The sequence below is a fragment of the Nerophis ophidion genome, linkage group LG25 (genome assembly GCF_033978795.1).
Source record: "Nerophis ophidion isolate RoL-2023_Sa linkage group LG25, RoL_Noph_v1.0, whole genome shotgun sequence".
Taxonomy (NCBI): domain Eukaryota; kingdom Metazoa; phylum Chordata; class Actinopteri; order Syngnathiformes; family Syngnathidae; genus Nerophis; species Nerophis ophidion.
The window spans coordinates 37,735,384-37,753,437 of record NC_084635.1 but is presented as its reverse complement, the minus strand read 5'-3'; the positions used below and the strand labels follow the sequence as shown (position 1 = coordinate 37,753,437).

At 40.3% G+C, this 18,054-nt stretch overlaps 1 protein-coding gene across 1 annotated transcript in view; it reads right to left on the bottom strand.

Moving 5' to 3' along the window:
- Nucleotides 1-18,054, bottom strand: part of cmtm4 (CKLF-like MARVEL transmembrane domain containing 4) — a 77,606-nt gene that overhangs the window by 37,197 nt on the left and 22,355 nt on the right. The gene's annotated exons all lie outside the window — the stretch shown is intronic.

Genomic DNA, 18,054 nt, shown 5'->3' with positions numbered 1-18,054 from the left:
TAGAAGGCTGCAGCAGAAAAGGGTCCCCAGTTGTCTTGGACTCCATGCCACTGGACCCTGACCCGATTCTGTCAAGGATTGTGTGGTGACTGTCTGTGCACCAGTCTTCCCACATTAAACTAAGTCACACGCGGGCATCGTCCATAAAGGGTTACACCCCTAATAGGACGATCGTCATAGTCGTTCGAGTGACCCCGACCGAGTCATACCAAAGACTGTAAAAATGGGGCATAATTACCTCCCTGCATGGCAATCAGCATCAAGGGTTGGAATTGGGGGTTGAATCACCTAAAATGATTCCCGGGCGCGGCCACTGCTGCTGCTCACTGCTCCCCTCACCTCCCAGGGGGTGATCAAGGGTGATGGGTCAAATGCAGAGAATAATTTGCCACACCTAGTGTCTGTGTGACAATCATGGGTACTTTAAAGGCCTACAGAAACCCACTACTACCGACCACGCAGTCTGATAGTTTTTAATGCTCCTACTTTTTGTGGCAACGCTTTTGCCGCATACTTCACAGTTGTCTGTTCAACATCTTACCGCTTGAAGCCAAAGCACCGCCAGACGATGGACCCCCTGCTGTTTTTCTTGGGAATTCATTCTTCCTTCATTTGCAAACAGATTGGCAGCTTCTTTCTCTCGTATTACCACTCGCAGCACTCCGCTAGCACCCGCCACAGCTAATGTTACCCATGATGCTACATATTTTGACATTGCACGCGTGACAGTATGTAAGAAGCTGTCCTTGCTTTATGTCTCTGTGAGAAGGAGAGACAAGATAGAGTGAGAAAGGCCAAAAGTCTGCATGTAGTGTAATGCCCGAAGCTAAAAGAACGTATACTCGAATATCACGATGTAGTACTCTTCTATATCGAGTATAGTCGATATTGATCGATTGATTGAAACTTTTATTAGTAGATTGCACAGTTCAGTACATCCATCCATCCATTTTCTACCGGTTATTCTCCCTGGGGTCACGGGGGGCGCTGGTGCCTATCTCAGCTACAATCGGGCGGAAGGGGGCGTACACCCTGGACAAGTCGCCACCTCACCACAGACAGTTCAGTACATATTTCGTACAATTGACCACTAAATGGTAACACCCAAATAAGTTTTTGAACTAGTTTAATCCGGGGTCCACGTAAATCAATTCATGGTAAATATGTCGCCCAGTCCTACTTCTAGCTACTATTTCTCTTTTTTAAGCTACTATTTCTCCTCTTTCAGGTACCCCTAGCTACTTTTCCGCTTTGTTTAGCCACTGTTTCTTTTTTAGCTACCATTTCTATTATTTTGGCTACTATTTCTATTCCTTTTCGGTTTTTCTGACTTATCAACCACATTTAGCATCCTGTTCATTATAATACAAACCCCGTTTCCATATGAGTTGGGAAATTGTGTTAGATGTAAATATAAACAGAATACAATGATTTGCAAATCCTTTTCAAGCCATATTCAGTTGAATATGCTACAAAGACAACATATTTGATGTTCAAACTCATAAACACTTTGCAAATAATCATTAAATTTACAATTTGATGCCAGCAACATGTGACAAAGAAGTTGGGAAAGGTGGCAATAAATACTGATAAAGTTGAGGACTGCTTATCAAACACTTATTTGGAACATCCCACAGGTGTGCAGGCTAATTGGGAACAGGTGGGTGCCATGATTGGCTATAAAAACAGCTTCCCAAAAAATGCTGAGTCTTTCACAAGAAAGGATGGGGCGAGGTACACCCCTTTGTCCACAACTGCGTGAGCAAATAGTCAAAACATTTTAAGAACAACGTTTCTCAAAGTGAAATTGCAAGAAATTTAGGGATTTCAACATCTACGCTCCATAATATCATCAAAAGGTTCAGAGAATCTGCAGAAATCACTCCACGTAAGCGGCATGGCCGGAAACCAACATTGAATGACCGTGACCTTCCATCCCTCAGACAGCACTGCATCAAAAACCCTCATCAATCTCTAAAGGATATCACCACATGGGCTCAGTACACTTCAGAAAACCACTGTCACTAAATACAGTTTGTAGCTATATCTGTAAGTGCAAGTTAAAGCTCTATTATGCAAAGCGAAAGCCATTTATCAACAACATCCAGAAACACTGCCGGCTTCTCTGGGCCCGAGATCATCTAAGATGGACTGATGCAAAGTGGAAAAGTGTTCTGTGGTTTAAGGAGTCCACATTTCAAATTGTTTTTGGAAATATTCGACATTGTGTCATCCTGACCAAAGGGGAAGTGAACCATCCAGACTGTTATTGACACAAAGTTCAAAAGCCAGCATGTGTGATGGTATGGGGGTGCATTAGTGCCCAAGGCATGGGTAACTTACACATCTGTGAAGGCACCATTAATGCTGAAAGGTACATACAGGTTTTGGAACAACATATGCTGCCATCTAAGCGCCGTCTTTTTCATGGACGCCCCTGCTTATTTCAGCAAGACAATGTCAAGCCAGATTCCGCACGTGTTACAACAGCGTGGATTTGTAAAAAAAGAGTGTGGGTACTTTCCTGGCCCGCCTGCAGTCCACACCTGTCTCTCATGGAAAATTTTTGGCGCCTTATGAAGCGTAAAATACGACAGCGGAGACCCCGGACTGTTGAAGGACTGAAGCTCTACATCAGGCGTCGGGAACCTTTTTGGCTGAGAGAGCCATGAAAGCCAAATATTTCAAAATGTATTTCCGTGAAAGCCATATAATATTTTTTAACACTGAATACAACTAAATGCGTGCATTTTTACGTAAGACCAACATTTTTAGGGTATAACAAGTTGGGGCGGTATAGCTCGGTTGGTAGAACGGCCGTGCCAGTAACTTGAGGGTTGCAGGTTCAATCCCCGCTTCCACCATCCTAGTCACTGCCGTTGTGTCCATGAGCAAGACACTCTACCCACCTGCTCCCAGTGACACCCACACTGCTTTAAATGTAAAAAATAGATATTGGGTTTCACTATGTAAAGCACTTTGAGTCACTAGAGAAAAAGTGCTATATATTTCACTTCTTATTCTTTTTAATAACATTGTTATACTAAAGCTAACCAATAATAAATATAATACTTCTTACCATTAATGCGACTTCTTGAACAGGTGTGATAGAAAATCAATGGTTGGATTAAAATGCATGAGAATGTTTTATAATTTGAACGTTATTTTTAACACTGTGATTACCAGCAGAATTATTCATTACTTATCGTGTTAAGCCATGTCAGCGAAGATTTATCTAAGAGCAAGATGCAGTCATCAAAAGAGCCACAGGTTCCCTACCCCTGCTCTACATAAAAGGAAAGAATTCCACTTTCAAAGCTTCAACAATTAGTTTCCTCAGTTCCCAAACGTTTATTGAGTGTTGTTAAAAGAAAAGGTGATGCAACACAGTGGTGAACATGCCCTTTCCCAACTACTTTGGCACGATTTGCAGCCATGAAATTGAAGGGACGGCGTGGCGCAGTGGGAGAGTGGCCGTGCGCAACCCGAGGGTCCCTGGTTCAAATCCCACCTAGTACCAACCTCGTCACGTCCGTTGTGTCCTGAGCAAGACACTTCACCCTTGCTCCTGATGGGTGCTGGTTGGCGCCTTGCATGGCAGCTCCCTCCATCAGTGTGTGAATGTGTGTGTGAATGGGTAAATGTGGAAGTAGTGTCAAAGCGCTTTGAGTACCTTGAAGGTAGAAAAGCGCTATACATACATACAACCCATTTATCATTTATAAGTGAAGTGAATTATATTTATATAGCGCTTTTCTCTAGTGACTCAAAGCGCTTTACATAGTGAACCCCAATATCTAAGTGACATTTAAACCAGTGTGGGTGGCACTGGGAGCAGGTGGGTAAAGTGTCTTGCCCAAGGACACAACGGCAGTGACTAGGACGGCGGAGGCGGGAATCGAACCTGCAACCCACAAGTTGCTGGCACGGCCGCTCTACCAACCGAGCTAAGTCATCCCTATTTGCAAAATTCAACACATTTCATTCAAAATCATTTCAATCAAGGGGACATTTAATTTTGTTTCATATATTTAGGGTCAATTCTAAGTTAATTATTATTTGCAAAGAAAAAAAAAAGTTTATGAGTTTGAACATCAAATATGTTGTCTTTGTAGCATATTCAACTGAATATGGCTTGAAAAGGATTTGCAAATCATTGTATTCTGTTTATATTTACATCCAACACAATTTCCCAACTCATACGGAAACAAGGTCTGTAAAGCCTATTAAGTGTTGCAGTAACAAGTCCATCATGGAGTCTATCGTGCACACTGGCCCTACTGTACTTTCGAACAGTTTTTATGTGCCGGCATGTTTTTCCCAGCAGTCTTGCCGCCTGAATTCCTGACCATGATTGACGTTCTATGTCGGCTGCCATTATTTGTGCAAAACAAGCACATTCATCCACAGCATGCGGTTATTCCCATATAGAAGGGGGCTGGAACGGGGGTTTAGGACCTGACTTTTCCTTGCCGCACTGCCAAAGCCACCGCAGAGGCTGAGTTAGAGGAGATGGAGTCACATAGCACATAATCATATGATCGGGACCCTCGTGCAGAACATGGGGCCCTTTTTCAAGTCGGGGACCAAGAAGAGGGGCAGTGAGTTGGTTTCGTGTGTGCTTGGGTAAAAACTCCCAGGTTGGAACGTAGGAGCGCAAGTTAAAGAAAAAGCATCATAGGCTTATCAATTGTTAGGATATTATGGAAGGAAAGGCAGAAAGTTTGGAAGCTCGCTTTACGAAGTCCTCTACTTGCCAACTTTTAGATCGCGCCAAATATGTCTTTGTGTACGAACACTTCATTCATGTTGTGCTTGCTCGTATTGAAGAGATCGAGGTAACCGGATTTGTACCACAGCAAGTTTTCAATCGTGGTGAGAACAGACTTTTCTGGAAAAATATGCCAAAGCGGACTTATCTCACAGCGCTGGAGAAGAATTACTGTATCTCTTTTACTAATTACGTATAAAATACTACACGGTCTAGCTCCATCCTATCTTGCCGATTGTATTGTACCATATGTCCCGGCAAGAAATCTGCGTTCAAAGGACTCCGGCTTATTAGTGATTCCCAAAGCCCAAAAAAAGTCTGCGGGCTATAGAGCGTTTTCATTTCGGGCTCCAGTACTCTGGAATGCCCTCCCGGTAACAGTTCGAGATGCTACCTCAGTAGAAGCATTTAAGTCTCACCTTAAAACTCATCTGTATACTCTAGCCTTTAAATAGACCTCCTTTTTAGACCAGTTGATCTGCCGCTTCTTTTCTTTTTTCTCCTATGTCCCCCCCTCCCTTGTGGAGGGGGTCCGGTCCGATGAGCATGGATGAAGTACAGGCTGTCCAGAGTCGAGACCCAGGATGGACCGCTCACCTGTGTATCGGTTGGGGACATCTCTACGCAGCTGATCCACCTCCGCTTGAGATGGTTTCCTGTGGACGGGACTCTCGCTGCTGTCTTGGATCCGCTTTGAACTGAACTCTCGCGGCTGTGTTGGAGCCACTATGGATTGAACTTTCACAGTATCATGTTAGACCCGCTCCACATCCATTGCTTTCGGTCCCCTAGAGGGGGGAGGGGGGGTTGCCCACATCTGAGGTCCTCTCCAAGGTTTCTCATAGTCAGCATTGTCACTGGCGTCCCACTGGATGTGAATTCTCCCTGCCCACTGGGTGTGAGTTTTCCTTGCCCTTTTGTGGGTTCTTCCGAGGATGTTGTAGTCGTAATGATTTGTGCAGTCCTTTGAGACATTTGTGATTTGGGGCTATATAAATAAACATTGATTGATTGATCTCTTGTTCAGCGGCGCTTCTTTCAAGAGCACACATATGGCAATTCTCCCTCTGGCTGATCCTTCCTCGCCACTCGTGAGCTGCTATTTTGCTGATGTTCAGTTATTTATTTATTTCATTCATAAAAAAATAAAAAAAATCAATCAAAAGAAGAAAAATATAAATAAAATACTCAACATAACATTAAAGTAAATTATGAATGAAGAGGAGCAGAAATAAGGTAAAATGTATGTTTCACAAATTCAAGAATTGACTTTCAATGTTGGCAACTACGAAGCCATATTTTCGTTTCACAACAATTAACCTAAAATATAAGACAACATTTTACACAGTCATATATTTTCATCATCCATCAATCAATGTTTATTTATATAGCCCTAAATCACCAGTGTCTCAAAGGGCTGCACAAGCCACAACGATCTGGATGTCATGATTTTTAAATTTTCAGAAAAAGATTTACATCGTTTTATTCCACTATCAAGTTTGTTCAACACATACCACCTCTGATTGAAATACTTATTTCCATAGTCACTGTTCTAAAGCTAGATTTAATTAAGAGCTCAGTTCCTTTTAAATTATAATTAATTTCTCTTTTAACAAATGATATGTTACATACAGATATTGATGTACTGTAAGTGGATGTTACGTTTTTAAAATGTTTATTATTGTAGCAATATGGTTGTTAAAATTAAGGACTTCTGTGATTTCTGATCATTTGTGAGGGCACCAAAGGGACTTCTCTCTGTGTGCGCCTGTTGGTAGAGCATACAACACAATTTAGTTTGTCGCTGTTGTCGTTTTAGCTTGTTGATAAAGAGAGAGTTTTATGTTTATTTGCTGTACAGTACGGCCGGACTATTCAACAGGTGGCTCGCGGGCCCAAAGCTCTTAATTTGGCCCGCCAACAACACCCAAATAGGGTTGATGAAACCATTCAAAATAAGGTTGCTAATGTATTCAGTACTCCCACCACCCTGCAGGGGGAAATGGCAAAACATATGTGACACATTGAAGCAGCTGTTAGGTGAGTAGAAGAAGATGACACAATCGACCCTGAGAAAAAAAATCTAAAAAAATTGAGAGAATCAGACTTTTAACAGCGCCTGGACAACAAAGTGCATTGAAATTGCCGACTAAGTGATGTCTTGTGTATTTGTGGACGTGCTCATTTTTGGCAACTCTAGAGATCAAAGCTTGTTTGATACATGTGGCGCTGACTTTGACCAGGAGAGGGCGATGAAGCTACACCTTAGGTTTAATTGTGTTGAGCCACACACGTGTGCAATGTTTGCTGTGGTTGTTTAATTTCTATATGCGCAAACATACGTAGTTGATTTTGTAAATGTATCAACACTAAACCTTCTATTTCACTGATGTAAAACACACAATGTGAAGTGAATTATATTTATATAGCGCTTTTCTCTAGTGACTCAAAGCGCTTTACATAGTGAAACCCAATATCTAAGTTACATTTAAAGCAGTGTGGGTGGCACTGGGAGCAGGTGGGTAAAGTGTCTTGCCCAAGGACACAACGGCAGTGACTAGGATGGCGGAAGCGGGAATCGAACCTGCAACCCTCAAGTTGCTGGCACGGCCACTCAACCAACCGACCTATACCGCCCCGACATTATATGCTCCTAGTCTGTGGAACGCTCTCCCTGACCACCTGAGGGCACCTCAGACTGTGGATGCTTTTAAAAAAGGCTTAAAAACCCATCTTTTAAAAAAAGCCTTTCTATAGACATGCATGCTGGTTGTAGCCTTTGGGCTGTTTCTAGTATTATATTTTATTTATGTTTATTATTACTATTTTTTTTACACTGTGGCACTTTGAGGTTGTTTGCTCAACGTAAAGTGCTTTTTACAAATAAAATCTATTATTATTTTATGTTGATATTTTCAGTCTTACAAACGTAAATAAAGGAATAAGTGTTAACTAATAAAAATGAGGATGGAAAATAATAAAAAAGTAGGAACATCAATAATCAAAAAAACTTCTGGAGCTTCTGTTCATTCATGCTGTTACGCTGGAAATGAGTAGCAACTGCAGAAAAATGAATTTTTTTGACAGTGCAGCGTGGAAGCCGATGTGTTTTACTTTGTAATTAAGTAAACACAGTCTCTAAAGACAATAACCTGCTGAGGCACTTTGACGAAACATCCAAATTTCAATGTCCGTCCCCTGAGCTCTTGAAACTGCGGCCCTCTTCATTATGTAGTCTAATAGCTCTGCAGCACAGTATAACTTTATATTGTGTTCAAAGTCTACAAACCTTCACTAAAATATTAACTTTTGTCAAAGCTCAAATTTACATGGTTTCTTATGGAAAAATTAGCTTCAATATTGCAACTTTTCGATTCACGAACCCTGCTCAAGAACCAACTAAGTCTGTAAATCAAGGTTCCGCTGTAGCTATACCACCCAAACGCATCGTCGTATTGTGCAAGACCCAGACTAGAAAGAAGTCTGGTAATGACTCACTCGCACTTTAAGGACACCAACACATAAACAGGCCAGTTGTTAATGAATAAATCATGCTCTTTCTTCATCCGACAGTGAGTGGAAAACTCATTAAGCAAGAGACCGGAGAGTCTAGCGAGGGAGAGAAAAAGGAAATGAGAGAAAGAATGCAATTTTTAAAGGATAAAAACAAACTGGAGGATTCAAAACGATTTGAACGTTTTTAGCACGTGTCAAACTCTGGCATGCGGACCAAATTTGGCCCGCCGTGTAATTTAATTTGGCCTTTGAGGCAATATCAAATTAACGTTAGAGCTGGCAGTACCGTTGTAACACCGCATTCACCGCCAATACTCGATTTTCCCGGGAGAGTCCCAAATTTCAATGCCCTTCCCAAAAATCTCTAAGGGGCAACCATTCTCCCGATTTCCACCCGGACAACAATATTGGGGGCTGCTGCCTTAAAGGGGAACATTATCAGCAGACCTATGTAAGCGTCAATATATACCTTGATGGTGCAGAAAAAAGACCATCTATTTTTTCAACCGATTTCCAAACTCTAAATGGGTGAATTTTGGCGAATTAAACGCCTTTCTGTTTATCGGGCTGGAGGCGATGACGTCAGAATGTGACGTCGCCGAGGTAACACACCCGCCATTTTAATTTTCAACACATTACAAACACCGGGTCTCAGCTCTGTTGTTTTCCGTTTTTTGGACTATTTTTTGGAACCTTGGAGACATCATGCCTCGTGGGTGTGTTGTCGGAGGGTGTAACAACACTAACAGGGAGGGATTCAAGTTGCACCACTGGCCCCAAGATGCCAAAGTGTCTGCCGCCAGACCCCCATTGAATGTGCCAGAGTGTCTCCACATTTGACCGGCGATGCTAAGACAGACATGGCACAGAGATGTATGGATAACCTGCAGATGCATTTGCGACGATAGTCAACAAAATCACAAAGGTGGGTTTTGTTGATGTTGACTGCCAGCTAATCGATGCTAACATGCTACGCTAATCGATGCTAACATGCTATTTACCGGCAGTGCTAAAGCAGACATGGCACAGAGATGTATGGATAACCTGTAGATGCATTTGCAACTATATTACGTTTCCTTCCACCCACATTTAATGCGAAACAAACACTTACCAATCGAAGGATTTAAGTTGCTCCAGTGTCAAAAGATGCGAAAGTCCTGATCGTTGGTCTGCACATTTTACCGGCGATGCTAACGCAGCTATTCGGCCATGCTATGGCTATGAATAGCGTCAATAGCTATTCGCTCAATAGCTTCAGTTTCTTCTTCAATATTTTCATACTCCAACCATCTGTTTCAATACATGCGTAATCTGTTGAATCGCTGAAGTCGCTGAAATCCGAGTTTGAATCCGAGCTAATGTAACTATATCTTGCTGTGGTATTCCCATTGTTTGTTTACATTGGCAGCACTGTGTGACATCACAGGGAAATGGCCAGTGTCTTCGCAGAGAGTCGAAAATAAGGCACTTTAAAGCTTTATTTAGGGATATTCCGAGACCGGTAACATTTTGAAAAAAACTTCAAAAAATACAACAAGCCACTGGGAACTGATTTTTTTTGTTTTTAACCCTTTTGAAATTGTGATAATGTTCCCCTTTAAAGGCACCGCCTTCAGTGTCCGTCATGTCCGCTTTTCTTACTTAGAAAACAGCGTGTCGGCCCAGTCACATAATATATACGTCTTTTACACACACATGAGTGAATGCAAACCAAACTTGGTCAACAGCCATACAGGTCACACTGAGGGCGGCCGTATAAACAACTTTAACACTGTTACAAATATGCGCCACGCTGAGAACCCTCACCAAACAAGAATGACAAACACATTTCGGGAGAACATCCACACCGCAACACAACATAAACACAACAGAACTAATACCCAGAACAACTTGCAGCACTAACTCTTCCGGAAAGCTACAATACAAACCCCGCTCTCCTCAGGTTGCCTCAGCTCAAAGCCTGAGCCCCGACATTGATGAACCAGCATCGCAAAAAAGATGGCAGGTATCTGGCTTGGCCACATTAGATCCGTGTGTGGCAAACTGAGCAGTAAAAAGGCCTGAATGGTTGATTTATTCAATGTTATTTTATTTTCAAATTTATTAGCCTGTGGGAAAAAGTTCATGTTGATATTTACCTCAGAAGGCTGCAAATAGAAAAGAGGCATTCCATTTTTTATTTAAATGTTATTTAAAATACCATTGATGTTTTTTCGTTTGTTTTTTGAAAGTTGATTTGCACTATTAAGTTATAAAAGCGTTCCTTGTTCCATATTCAGTGTTAAAGAAAATCAGTGTAGCAAACTGAGCAATAATTAACGTTTTATTCATGCACTTTCTCTTGCTACTTCAAGGCTTGAGTGTTCGATTCATTCATTATTATTTTGTTTTCAAATTTATTATTAGCCTGTGGAAAAAGTGTATTTTGATATTTACCTCAGAAGGCTGCAAATACAAAAGAGGCATTCCATTTTTATTTAAAATTTTATTTGAAATGCCATTGATAATTTTTCATTATTATTACTTAAAACTCAATTTTGCATGTCACTATAAAGTTATATAGGCCTTGCTTGTTCAATATTCAATGCAAAACTTGTTTGGGTCCCTATTAAAAGGTTACCGTATTTCCTTGAATTGCCGCGTCAGCAACTTGAGGGTTGCAGGTTCGATTCCCGCTTGTGCCATCCTAGTAACTGCCGTTGTGTCCTTGGGCAAGACACTTTACCCACCTGCTCCCAGTGCCACCCACACTGCTTTAAATGTAACTTAGATATTGGGTGTCACTATGTAAAGCGCTTTGAGTCACTTGAGAAAAGCGCTATATAAATATAATTCACTTCACTTCACTATATAGTATGCGCCTGCCTAGAATTACTGCTGGGTCAAACTTGTTTCGCAAAATATTATTTTTATTAGCGCATGTCTAGAATTTCCGCCAGGTCAAACTCGTTTCGCAAAATAATTAGCATATGCCTAGAATTGCCGCCGGGTCAAACTCGTCACCTGTCATCATTTTCAAAATGGAGGAGGCTGATTTAAAAATTTGAAATCGCATAAAGAGCTATTCAGTAGGATTTACGGTCCAAGCTATTGAATATGCTAAAAAGAACAGTAAGCAGCTACGTTTTATTAATATACCGTAGCTGCGTGTGTCAAATATGAGTCATTAAATGACTCCCGCCTCCTGGTGGTAGAGGGCGCTAGTGATCCTTCTTGCGACTACTCGGCTGCAGAAGAAGTGACAACAAGCAGCAAGAGTGAGCAGCGATCATTTATTTTTTCCTCTTGCTTGCACTTTTAACATGGAGGATTACATATCTAAAATAAAACAGTTTTCTAAACTGGACTTTCAATGGAAGCAGGAGGTAATAAAGGAAGATCTCCATCGAGTCAGAGAGACTTTTAAAACTGAAGAAAGATAAGGAAGACTTCTATAAACAAGTTATCGATGCTTTTGATCAGAAGGAGCTGCGCATGGACTCCATTTATAAGTAAAGGTAAGACCATAATAAGGTTTTTTTAATTAAATGTGCTTTTCATGATGGTATCCTTACATCACACTCAAATTTATATGAGCATGTCTTTGGTAAGCGCCGGAGTGAAAAGAGGTTTTAAAATAATTAGCGCCCCGGCGGCAATTCAAGGAAATCCGGTAATTTGTTCAACGTTGGCCCGCGGCTTTGTTCAGTTTTACATTTTGGCCCGCTCTGTATTTGAGTTTGACAGCCCTGGTTTAGAGTCCGAAACTATTTCACTTAGACCAAAGGAAGACCATTTTCTCCTTGCTTAGGGAGGAATAGCATAGGAGTGAAGCTAATAAGGCAATCTGATAGCGATAGTTGGCTTTACATCCACTGACATGGAAGATGTGTGGCCTCTGGAATTCTAGCTAAAAGCCATTTTCCACTCCCTGCTGCTCGTGTATTTAGGCTAAATAGTAAAAGGCATCCAGAGTAAAGAAAACCAAGCCGCTCATTTGCTTACAGCTGACAAGGCGTTTTCCGGTAACACTGAAGCTCCTGGCTCTCCCACCAACTTCCTTGCTTCTCACAGACGTGCCATGTGGAAGAGACCCTAAAGTGGGGTCGGGAACCTTTTTGGCTGACAGAGCCATGGAAGCCAAATATTTTAAATTATATTTCCCTGAGAGCCATATAATATTTTTTTAATACTGAATACAACTAAATGCGACCAACATTTTTAGTAGGGATGACCGATAACATCAGACTGCCAATATCATCGGCGGATAAATGCTCTAAAATGTAAATTATCGGTATTTGTTTCAAAATTATCGGTATCGGTTTCAAAAAGTACAATTTACAACTTTTTAAAACGCTACTGCGTACACGGATGTAGAGAAGTACAGAGCGCCAATAAACCTTAAAGGCACTTCTCTATTCACATAATATCTACGGCTTTTCACACACACAAGTGAATGCAAGGCATACTTGGTCAACAGCCATACAGGTCACACTGAGGGTGGCCGTATAAACAACTTTAACGCTGATACAAATATGCACCACACTGTGAACCCGCACCAAACAAGAATGACAAACAAATTTCGGGAGAACATCCGCACCGTAACACAACATAAACACAACAGAAGAAATACCCAGAAACCCTTGCAGCTCTAACTATTCCGGGATGCTACATTGTATTGTAAATGGGTTGTACTTGTATAGCACTTTTCTACCCCTTTTTAAGGAGCCCAAAGCGGTTTGACATATACACCCCTGGTACCCCCTAGTCCCCACCCTAACCCCGCCCACCTAAACCTCCTAATGCTCTCTCAGGGAGAGCATGTCCCAAATTCCAAGCTGCTGTTTTAAGGTATGTTAAAAATAAAAATAAAAAAGGCACTTTGTGACTTCAATAATAAATATGGCAGTGCCATGTTGGCATTTTTTTCCATAACTTGAGTTGATTTATTTTGTTACATTGTTTAATGCATCACAACAACAATGTGTTAATTCCGCGACTGTATATATCGGTATCGGCTGATATCGGTATCGGTAATTAAAGAGTTAGACAATATCGTAATAAAGGATATAGGCAAAAAAGCCCCTATCGGACATCTCTAACTTTTAGAGTATAAAAGGTCTCTTAAGCTTTTTAATTACATTGTTATTCTGAAGATAACCAATATTAAATAAAACATCTCTCACCATTGATAAAACTTCTTGAACAGGTGCGGTTGAAACAGATTAAAATGCATGAGAACGTTTGAGATTTTGAGCGTTATTTTTACCACTGTGATCAGAGGTGGGTAGTAACGCGCTACATTTACTCCGTTACATCTACTTGAGTAACTTTTGGGATAAATTGTACTTCTAAGAGTAGTTTTTATGCAACATACTTTTACTTGAGTATATTTATAAAGAAGAAACACTACTTTTACTCCATTTATCTACAATCAACTCGTTACTCGCTACTTTTTTTTTTAATCGATCTGTTAATGCACGCTTTGTTTGTTTTGATATTTTCAGACACGCATTCAAAGTAGGAACTACGCATGCCTGCGTTTCACCAATCACATGCAGTCACTGGTGACGTTGGACCAATCAAACAAAACCAGGTGGTCACGTGACCGTCACACGTCGAAGCCGACCTAAACAAGTTGAAGAACTTATTGGGGTGTTACCATTTAGTGGTCAATTGTGCAGAATATGTACTGTACTGTGCAATCTAATAATAAAAGTTTCAATCAATCAATCAAAAGTGTAAAGGAAAAAAGACACTTTTTATTTCAACCGTACTTCCCGTCCAAAGCCTAAAGACTGACCGCACACTTCCTGTCTTCACAATAAAAGAGCCGCTCCATCGCGCCTGCGTTAACAAAATAAGAGTCTCCGAAAGCCAGCGCAAACAAGCTAGCAAGCTACGGAGTTTGCCGCCAATGTATTTCTTGTAAAGTGTATAAAAAAAAAGAATATGGAAGCTGGACAAATAAGATGCCAAAAACCAACAACTTTCATTTGGTATTAGACAGAAAAGAGGAACTTTTTTTTCTCCTCCATTTGAAAATGTGGACATTATCAGCACTATACTGTCTGATTCCAATCAATGCAAGTCATCACAATCAGGTAATACACCAACTTATATTCTTGTCTTCATGAAAGATAGGAATCTATATGTTAAACATGCATGTATATTCATTAAAACACCTTTAACATGTCAACAAAAACGGCAAAATAAATAACTATAAGTGATATACTGTATATATATATATATATATAAATATTATATGTGTGTGTATGTATATATGAGGTAGATCTCCTCGACTTGGTCATTTATTAAGTAGTTGATTAACATTGAAAAACTTATTGGGGTGTTACCATTTAGTGGTCAATTGTACGGAATATGTACTGTACTGTGCAATCTACTAATACAAGTTTCAATCAATCAATCAATCAATCAATCAATCAATGAATGCCTACTGAGCCTATGGTGCTGTTAACTTATTGTGGCTCAATTTGCCTTATTTTTTTTTATTTTAATGTATTATTATTTAATATATATTATTGTTTTAGTTGCTTAAGAGATATTCCTGGCTATGAATTTGCTCATTGCTATTTTTATGTTTTTGTGCATTACTTGTTGCCGTCATCATTAAACAAACAGGTTACTCATCAGTTACTCAGTACTTGAGTAGTTTTTTCACTACATACTTTTTACTTTTACTCAAGTAAATATTTGGATGACTACTCCTTACTTTTACTTGAGTAATACATCTCTAAAGTAACAGTACTCTTACTTGAGTACAATTTCTGGCTACTCTACCCACCTCGGACTGTGATTACCAGCAGAATTATTAATTACTTATCATGTTAAGCAATGTCAGCTAAGGTTCATGAGAGCTAGATGTTGTCATCAAAAAGAGCCACAGGTTCCCTGCCGCTGCCCTAAAGTCTCGTGCCAGTTGTACGACAAGCACAGGTCGGTGAGTTGCTCCGTTCATAGGGGGCTGGAAAACAACGGCACCTGGCCATTTTCCACCTGCGTAACGACCTGTGAGGAAGGAGTGGGAAGTTTAACACCTGCCACTCACTGGTCTTGGCCTGCTTTATCAGCAGCAACTGTTGCTGTCTGAAAAAAGTACGTCTTGACATCACACGTCTGATCTTCTTTCTGACGGTGGGATGCAGTGTCTGTGTGAAAGTGCACACATACTCCCCACGTTTGCTAAAAGGAAATAGTATTAGCGGAGCTAGGTAGCAACACGCTATATTAGTGATGCTTGTGGGATCTGTTGTGGTTTGTGCAGCCCTTTGAGACACTCCTGATTTAGGGCTATATAAGTAAACTTTGATTGATTTACTCTAACATTTACTCAAAGGAGGAAGCCGGACTACCCGGAGGGAACCCACGCATTCACGGGGAGAACATGCAAACTCCACACAGGAAGATCCCGAGCCTGGATTTGAACCCAGGACTGCAGGAACTTTGTATTGTGAGGCAGACGCACTAACCACTCTGCCACCGTGAAAAGACATGCACCTGGGGATAGGTTGATTGGCAACACTAAATGGTCCCTAGTGTGTGAATGTGAGTGTGAATGTTGTCTGTCTAATCCAAGTTGGCCCTGCGATGAGGTGGCGACTTGACCAGGGTGTACCCCGCCTTCCGCCAGATTGTAGCTGAGATAGGCGCCAGCGCCCCCCGCAACCCCAAAAGGGAATAAGCGGTAGAAAATGGATGGATGGATTTACTCAAAGGGATACTACACATTTTGGGAAATTTTGAGGATTATTCACAATCATTATGAAAGACATGAGGACGTATGAGTTTCTAAATATCAAATCAATTCGATCAAAAGTCAGCTTACAGTGGAAACTGTTCAATTCTGCTGATAGAGAACTAATATTCTCTTCTTTTAGATACTATTTCTCTTCTTTTAGCCACTATTTCTCTTGTATATACTATTTCTCTTCTTTTAGCAACTTTAGTACTATTCTCTTGTGGATATTATTTCTCTTTTAGCTACTATTTCTCTTCCTTTAGCTACTATTTCCCTTGTATATACTATTTCTCTTCTTTTAGCCACTATTTCTCTTGTGGATAGTATTTCTCTTTTAGCTACTATTTCTCTTCCTTCAGATCAGGGGTGTCAAACTCAAATACAGAGTGGGCCGAAATGTTAAACTGAACAAAGCCGTGGGCCAAGGTTGAACAAATGAACCTTTTAATAGGGACCCAAACAAGTTTTGCATTAAATATTGAACGAGCAAGGCTTATATAACTTTAGTGACATGCAAAATCCAGTTTCAAACAATAAATAAATGTATGTAAAATGTGTTGTACTTGTATAGCGCTTTTCTACCTTCAAGGTACTCAAAGCGCTTTGACACTACTTCCACATTTACCCATTCACACACACATTCACACACTGAATAATAATAATAATTAAAAAAATATCAATGGCATATCAAATACAATTTAAATAAAAATGTTATGCCTTTTTTTCTATTTGCAATCTTCTGAGGTAAATATCTAATTGGTTCCACAGGCTAATAATACATTTGAAAATGAAATAACAATATTGAATGAACCAAACATTCAAGAGAAAATGCATGAATACAACGTTAATTATTGGTCAGTTTGCTGGAAGTTTCCCGGAAGAGTTAGTGCTGCAAGGGGTTCTGGGTATTTGTTCTGTTGTGTTACGGTGCGGATGTTCACCCGAAATGTGTTTGTCATTCTTGTTTGGTGTGGGTTCACAGTGTGGCGCATATTTGTAACAGTGCTAAAGTTGTTTATGCCGCCACCCTCAGTGTGACCTGTAGGGCTGTTGACCAAGTATGCCTTGCATTCACTTGTGCGTGTGTGTGTGTAAAAGCCACACATATTATGTGACACGCTGTTAGTATGGAGGAAAAGCGGACGTGTCGACAGGTTGTAGAGAACGCTAAAGGCAATGCCTTAAATGCACGCCCCCAATATAGTTGTCCAGAAGGAAATTGGGAGAAATTCGGGAGAATGGTTGCCCCGGGAGATTTTCGGGAGGGGCACTGAACTTCGGGAGTCTACCGGGAAAATTAGGAGGGTTGGCAAGTCTGAGTATTAGCGGTGAATGTGGTGTTACAGCGCATTCACCGCTAAATTGATATTGCCTCAAGGGCCAAATTAAATTACACGGCGGGCCACATTTGGCCCGCGGGCCAGAGTTTGACACCCATGCTTTAGATATTATTTCTCTTGTATATACTATTTCTCTTCTTTAGCTACTGTTTTATTCTTTTAGCTACTATTTCTCTTATTTTAGCTAGTATTTCTATTACAGATAGTATTTCGATCCTTTTAACTACTATTTCTCATCTTTTAGCTATCATTTCTCTTGTAGATACTATTTCTCTTCTTTTAGCGACTTTTAACTACTATTTCTCTGCTTTTAGCTACTGTTTTTCTTCTTTTAGCTACTTTTTCTCTAATTTTAGCTACTATTTCTCTTAGAGATAGTATTTTGATCCTTTTAACTACTATTTCTCTTGTAGATTTCTCTTCTTTTAGCTACTATTTCTCTATTTTAGCTATGTTTAGCTCTTCTTTTAGCTACTATTTCTCTTCTTTTAGGTACTATTTCTCTTCTTTAAGCTATTATTTTTCTATTTTGGCTACCACTTCCCTTTTAGCTACCATTTCTCTTCTTTCAGCTACTTTTTCTCTTAGGTACTATTTCTCTTCTTTTAGGTACTATTTATCTTTTTGGCTAACATATCTTATTTTAGCTACTATTTCTCTATTTTACCTATGTATAGCTACTATTTATC